We start from the raw sequence: 6,998 nt of genomic DNA, 5'->3' as shown, positions 1-6,998 counted from the left end.
CCAGACTCCTGATGCTGGTTCTTCAGATAATTTTACTTTGGTAGTTTCATTAATTATCCTTTTCAGTCATTATATTTCTTTTTAATTCTGCAAGATTCTTTTCAGTGTCCTCCCATAAATTGTTCAGTGATGTTTTCTCTGTGAACCTTGAATTTGGGCACCAAGGTAGCACTCAGGCTTACTTTGCTCTCATTACATGACTGGCCCCTGTGCTTTTCTGATCAAACATCTGGATAATCATTTTTGAAGCATCTTTTGCACAGAAATCAGTCTGTGTCTTCCATGAGCCTGTCATTTATGTTCTTTGTTTAATACATATTTTTAGTCAATAAGAATCCAAAGATAAAATGAAAAACCACTCCTGCCCTCAAGGAGCTCTCAGTAAATACATAGAGCATATGGATGTTGAGAAAGCCCTAGTAACATGGGAGGCTTTTCCCAAGAGATGATCCCCAAGCATAGAGCATAGATGGACGGTACAGTTTGTTACAGGTGGAGTCAGAGGACAAAGCTTCTGTAGACTATGTACAGGACAGTCTGTACATGGGCATAGAGGCAGTAGATATTGACTCTTTAGTAGTTGGAATGAAAGGAATATAAATTGTGCAGAAGTGGAATTGTATGAATAGGTCAGACTTTGACTCAAAATAGTTTTATATCTCCAGATGGTTTATATTTGAAGGATTTGCAGTGATTCCAGAAAGAAAAAAGCTAATTTGGAGACCATTTGGGTCTCCCTGTTTCCCTTTGATTCATATAAAATATTTTATGGGTACATGATACTCTGCTCAAGTCATTTTGGACCTTTTGGGTTGCCTGGCATGACAAATGTTAATAGGAAATAGAGATATTCTGTATTGTTAAGTTTCCCATTTTTATTTTGAGGTTCATTTTTGCTTTCCAATTTGGTGTTGATTTTCATCTATCCTCTAAGTCAATCTGACTGTATAGACTAATGTTTCAACTCTCATAGTCCTCTAATGACTCCCTAGCAAGAAGGTTTTTGATTTTTTTGTGATTGTTTTCATAAGTCATCATTCATTATCTTCTAACTGCATTGATTTTTTCAACTGCTCATGATTAACAGAAGTATGATTCTTTTGTGTATTCAAAAGCATTTTACCCAAACACTGTATTTCCCACACTATCCTCTTTTATAATATATAGCCAATTTCTGAATTTTAAAATGGTCATGTGGTTTACAGGACCTTATTGATATCATTGTATAATTCATCTACTTGCTCATGCTCTGCAACACATGATCATGAATAACTTGAGTTATTTTCATGACTTTCTAACTTGTCATGAGTCCTGAACGGTGAGATGGCTAAATGTTTGGTGCTTTGTTATTAATTGCTATTTGCTGGAGAATAAAAGGAACTGGGTAGCTTGATAATAAGTGGTCCCTGGTCCAAATCCAGCCTCAGACACTTAATAACTGTGTGATCTTGGGCAAATTACTTAGCCCTAATTCCCTCCCAAGCAGGGCTTTCTCCAGTCATCCTGATTCATACTGAAGAGAGGAGAATGTGAGCCTGGTGATTTATAATTGCCCAATATGCCCTCAAATGCAATTAATATGCTTGTCATGGTATCAACTTCCTCAAGCCATGGTCTTCATCGAGAACAAGGGACACACATTACATTGATAAAACAAACTCTTCCAACTCTTTTAATTGTCCCTCCAAAAACAAAAAACAAAACACTGTGCTACTCTCCCAGTCCTTTTATTTTCTACTTTGATTTGTAGTGAAAATTGCTAACAAGATTCATTTCTTTAGTAGAAAATTGATTCATTAGTCATTAAATAAGGATCTCAGTTTTTGTGTAAAAAATACCATGAATGTGATATCCTTTCTGATACTCTGTGGCATTAAGAGAACACATTCTGTTTGGGTTTTTTTTGTACTTTGGTTTTATTTGTTTTTTGTTTTTTTTTTCCTTTTTTAGTTTGGGTTCATTTGCTTTTTTATTTTGGTTTCATGGGTTTCCATTGTATTTACATCTAGTAGCTAGTCTACTTTTGAAATCACCCATCTTTCTAGGTCTTAGATGGTATAAAAATTCAGTTATTAGGACCATACTTTACAGTAGAGTCAAACTCTAGAACTTCTACACTTAGATTGTAATCTCTTTGAGGTCAGAAACTATTCACTTTTTGTTTTTATATTCTAGCATCTAACACAGTATCTTGAATAGAAAATTCTTACCAAATACATGGAGCTCATAAATGTTTGTAAACTTATTCCACACTAGATGAAGTATTGGAAATAATGCTTTTGTGGAAGCAGGTCACTGTATATGATAAAAGAATCTACTAAAGACATCTTGCTCCTTGATCTATAGGTGTAAATAATAGATTTGTCTTTATTAGAAAAAAATCTGATGCAAGCATATATATAGCTATCTTAGGCAAATTTGAAATGTTACAAAATTGTAAATTATTTTAAAAGTAGATCATTTTCTTGACATTTCAGTCATCTCAAATCATCAGTGTCAAAATTTTTTTAAGAAGAATGGATATACATTACAGAATTAGAATTTTTTTTTGAAGGCCAAAGCTTTTACTTCACCTTGATTTGGAATAGCTATAAGAACAATATTTAGATTTCTTTTTCTAGTGAAATTGCAAATTAAGTTAATCCAGTATTTCAGTTTTAGAATTTATCTGAACACTGAGTTGAATTAGGAACATATATTTCTGAATAAAGCAGAACTGTGTGTACTCAACAATTCAAAAATTTAAACATTTTCATTTTAAGATTCAAAATATGAGAAATTTTCATCACATAACTACATTCTGGAGTAAAAATCTCTTCCCCCTGTGAATTTTGTCACTATTTTTAAGCAAGAGACCACAAAGAAAATTGTATTATGTGAGTTTTTTTTCATATTTTAGGTATTGAATGTTTGTAGTATATCTTGTTAGATGTGAGTTTAGAAAAAGATAATATTTTTGCATTGAAATATTTGACCATTTGCTTCTGTTTCCACAGATTTCAGTTCATGGTATTTTTAGAATTTGCTTATGTTCATGCAATGTATGTCTATTAATCTGAATACTATTAAAGGAACTAAAGTTCCTAGCTCTCCACTGTGTGTTTCTGAAATCAGCACAATAACTAATTGTAGGGGAAAATATAGGACTTGTATTACCAAGACACTTTCTTTTGCCAGAGAAGCTGACAAATAATATTTTTCCTTTCTATTTTCTCAGTGAATAGAGATGTGGTTGTTTTTTTTTAGGTTTTTGGCAAAGCAAATGGGGCCAAGTGGCTTGCCCAAGGCCACACAGCTAGGCAATTATTAAGTGTCTGAGACCAGATTTGAACCCAGGTACTCCTGACTCCAAGGCCGGTGCTTTATCCACTACGCCACCTAGCTGCCCCAGGATGTGTTTTAAAAAGTGGAACACTCTTTAGGAGGGCAGCTGGGGTGAAATCTCATCACATAAAAATCTATTGAATGAAGTGTGATATTTAGCTTAGAGAAGAGATAGGATAGTGTGATCACTGTATTCAAAAGTTTGAAAGAGTTGTGTGGAAGAAAGATTAAACTTGAGATGCTTAACCTAAGAAGTTCTTAGCATCAATGTTGAGGAACTCCTCATAGATTGGAACTGCCATTCAGGGTAATAGATTCAGCATAGATTTCTTCTTCTATGCCCAATTAAAATCTTTTTACATACTAGAATGTGACTGAGTAAGCTACAATATCCCAAATTAAATTCACCACCTTGTAACAAAGTCATTGGTAATAAACTTTTCCAAACATCACAAGGTAAACTTCAAAGAAAAAAAATTCTGTTGCCAGGCCTTTCCTGAAAACTTTAGCTTGTTAGAACTTAAATTTTGTTTTCATGAAAGAAGGCCACTTCCATCTTCTTATGAAATAAAAATGAAAAAAAAGAATAGGAAAGAGCATGAGTATTAGTAGGTTAGGCTTTCAAAAAAATTGTCACTTGTCTTCATATATTATTACAGTTTTAATCATGCATTGTTTTCATAACATTTATATTATATATAGATTTCCCTGTAAAGAAAAGTAAAAAGTTATGGTTCAAAAGAAGTCACTGGGTAGCACCATTGAATGTTAGAGACTCTGATCCACAGACTATAGCATCATCCCCAACTCTTCAACCTGGTGAGTAATTGGATAAAAACATTTTTGAACAGTTTCTAAGACATAAATTAACAGATTTTTGCTTTTGTCTAAAAATTTTCAGCCATGGTAACCTATTTGAAAAGAATCCTTTTCCTCATATTGAAAATAGGAAAATGATTTTGAGCATTTTTCCAAAGTCTATGTTTGGCATGGGACTGTTGGTTACAAGTGTTATCAACATGAATAAGAGGAACTATATGATCAAGTATGCACTGACCCAGACACTGATAAAAGGGGAGATGAAAGCTGAGAACAAAGCCTTATGTTTTATGAGACAGTAAGGTCAGTTAATCCTCCAGAAAAGACAGCTCGTGGGATCCTCTCTTCTGATTCAGGAGGTCTGCATCCTGATTGCTTGTGGAAAGGGTGCATTGTGAACACTAGGGAGATATCCAGGTACTTGTTTGGAAATATTGCAATGGGATAAAGTTCAGACTTAGAAGTCCTTGAAGGGGGACTTGTAAATGAATAAATGATCCCTCTGCCAAATGTATAAAAAATAATTTGAGTGGAAACTTAAGTGATAGAACTTCTCAGGACATCTCCAGCCCTCAAAAACAAGAGTCTTGGGCTATTGCCCTACAAAGTTTGCTATTTGAAGCAGAGCATTAGAATTGCAGTTAGGGAGAGTCAGAGCCAACCCAGATATTGGAGAGATAAGATCCAAGAAACAAGAGATTAATAATTGGAGCATAATAATCTTGATCTCTAAGGTATTGGAAATGAGTTTGACTCAAAAAGGGAGGGCAATTCAGATGTAATTATTGTAAAGTATCTATAGACACTTATCTACAGAGTTCAGTGAAGGATTCTTCAACAAATACTTCAGGTTTTCCCATGATTCACAAGAAGATTTGATGTCCTCATGAGAAGAAACTGGGAAGGGGACAGGTTTAATCATAGAAACCAACTACGGAGACCTTCCCATTTTATTGCTGCTGAGGAGAGAGAGAATGACTGGATATGGCCCTTCCCATTTCATTCCCAGTGGTTCAGTAGCTTGGGCTTTCTCAAGATTTTAAATATACCATATCAACAAAATTTATAGGAGAAGGCCCTAATGCCTCTTAAGGTCAATTATCCCTAGATTTCGAAAGGTATTTATTGCCATACTCATAATAGAGTTATTCTGACAGCACCTGTATTAAATTGAGTTATTCCATGTAGCTCCAGCTCTACAAGAACATCAGAAGTCAGAAGTGACCTGCCATAAAGTAGTTTAGAGGACCTAATTTTAATGTTTTCCCAAGGGGCGGGCTTGGGGGAAAGGGGGAGCCATGTGGACCCTCAGCAACCCAACCAGCAGAATCATTATTCAAATCATCTTGTGTCTAGTGACATAATTTGCTTAGGACACCTTTGAGTGTGCTATTTTTTCCACCTTTGCTGATACTTGCTCTCTCCAGGCTAAGTGATGGAAATAAGTGATGTCTTGAGTTATTTCAGGAACAAAAGGGTCATTATCAACCTGTAAAGAATGGGACAGGTCAACAAGTAGGATAATCTCTTTCAAAAGTATCTTCAAGATGACCTGGGCTTTTTCAGTCCTACAGGGTCATGCTTCTACTGAGATAATAAATGAGTCCACATACACAAACAGCTACATAAAACCCCTACATGGAGGCATGTGGCTGATGGCTCTTTGCCAGTCTTCCCCGATAAATACCTCTCTTTTGGACAGAGTGGAGGTGACATATTGTCCCCTTAGGGTAAACCTCAGCAAAAATAGAATAGCCACAGGAAATCTGAGGAATAGATTCCCCTAACTTCTGTCATGTAAAAATAGGTTTTACTAAAAACTAAAGGGCATCTCTTCCCAAAAGAATCTAATACAGCCCTAAAAGAAGTTTCATCTGGGATGAAGGGTTGGTCTGCTATTATCTAGAATTACCCTGAGGAGAAGAGAATTTATTCACTTTCTTTGGCTCTTACCTGCTCCACAGAGCTGTAGAAGAGTAAGATTCAGGAACCTGAGGAATAAATGGGTACAGGTGTGTGACAGGCTGTCAGTTAGCCTAATGCCTCCAACTATGTCTGAATCACACCTCCACGACTGACCCCTTCCAGGTTTGAAGCAGGTTTTAGATTTTTCTCTGCTTAAAAATGGTGTTCTTTGCTGTGAGTTATTCCCTCTCTTTCCAAATATGTGCATGGAAATCTTCAATTCATAATTGGTATCAATAAAAAGGTCTATCCTTTTGTGTTTCCCCAATTCCAAAGCTCTGGTAAGTGCTACTACCTGTCTTCTAGGGAGAGGATATAAAAGGGGAGAGGTTTAGCTTCTCTAGTATTATGGAGACTGACAATTGCCTAGCCTGCTTTTCTCACCTGCCCTAATATGAAACTGTATCTATCAGTGTGCCAAGCCTCACCTGGATTTCTGAGGGGAAAATCCTTTAGATCAGCTAGCCGAAATACATTGTATCTAAGGTTCCTCACATTTATGAACTGGTCCACCAGATGATATGTTGTCCCAGATGAGAGTTACTAGGTTAAGAGGGTCAGAACCAAAGAATCAAATGAGGGATTTCTAAGAGAGAGCTTGATATTTAGTTAGCCTACACAGGAAACCCAGTGATGGCCTTGGTTTCTAGGATACTCTGAACCATATGTGGGGTAAGGTCTTCTAAAGTTTGGTCCCAAGCAGTTTTTGATGTTTTCTGGCATACAATCCTAGGCCCAATATTTAATATGCCTAATATGCCTAGAACCTGGCCCCACTTCTCATTAACACAACAGAGTGAGAGGCCTGTCTGTGTTAGGCAAGGGACATGATGAGATTAAACAACATAATTCCAAAAGGTTTTGCTTCTTCTGGAGACCAGCCCAAGGGG

The 6,998-nt window shown here is 36.1% G+C and overlaps 1 long non-coding RNA gene across 1 annotated transcript; it reads right to left on the bottom strand.

Annotated features, from left to right (window-relative positions):
• Nucleotides 1-5,569: 5,569 nt before the first annotated feature.
• Nucleotides 5,570-6,963, bottom strand: LOC141491980 (uncharacterized). The gene is made up of 3 exons (XR_012469821.1): nt 6,537-6,963; nt 6,097-6,134; nt 5,570-5,632 (listed from the first exon to the last, which is right to left on the bottom strand). It is a non-coding gene; the product is annotated as an uncharacterized LOC141491980 (long non-coding RNA).
• Between the last annotated feature and the right edge of the window lie 35 nt (nt 6,964-6,998).

The sequence above is a fragment of the Macrotis lagotis genome, chromosome 6, assembly GCF_037893015.1.
Source record: "Macrotis lagotis isolate mMagLag1 chromosome 6, bilby.v1.9.chrom.fasta, whole genome shotgun sequence".
Taxonomy (NCBI): Eukaryota; Metazoa; Chordata; class Mammalia; order Peramelemorphia; family Peramelidae; genus Macrotis; species Macrotis lagotis.
This window is presented reverse-complemented; position numbering and strand designations above follow the sequence as displayed.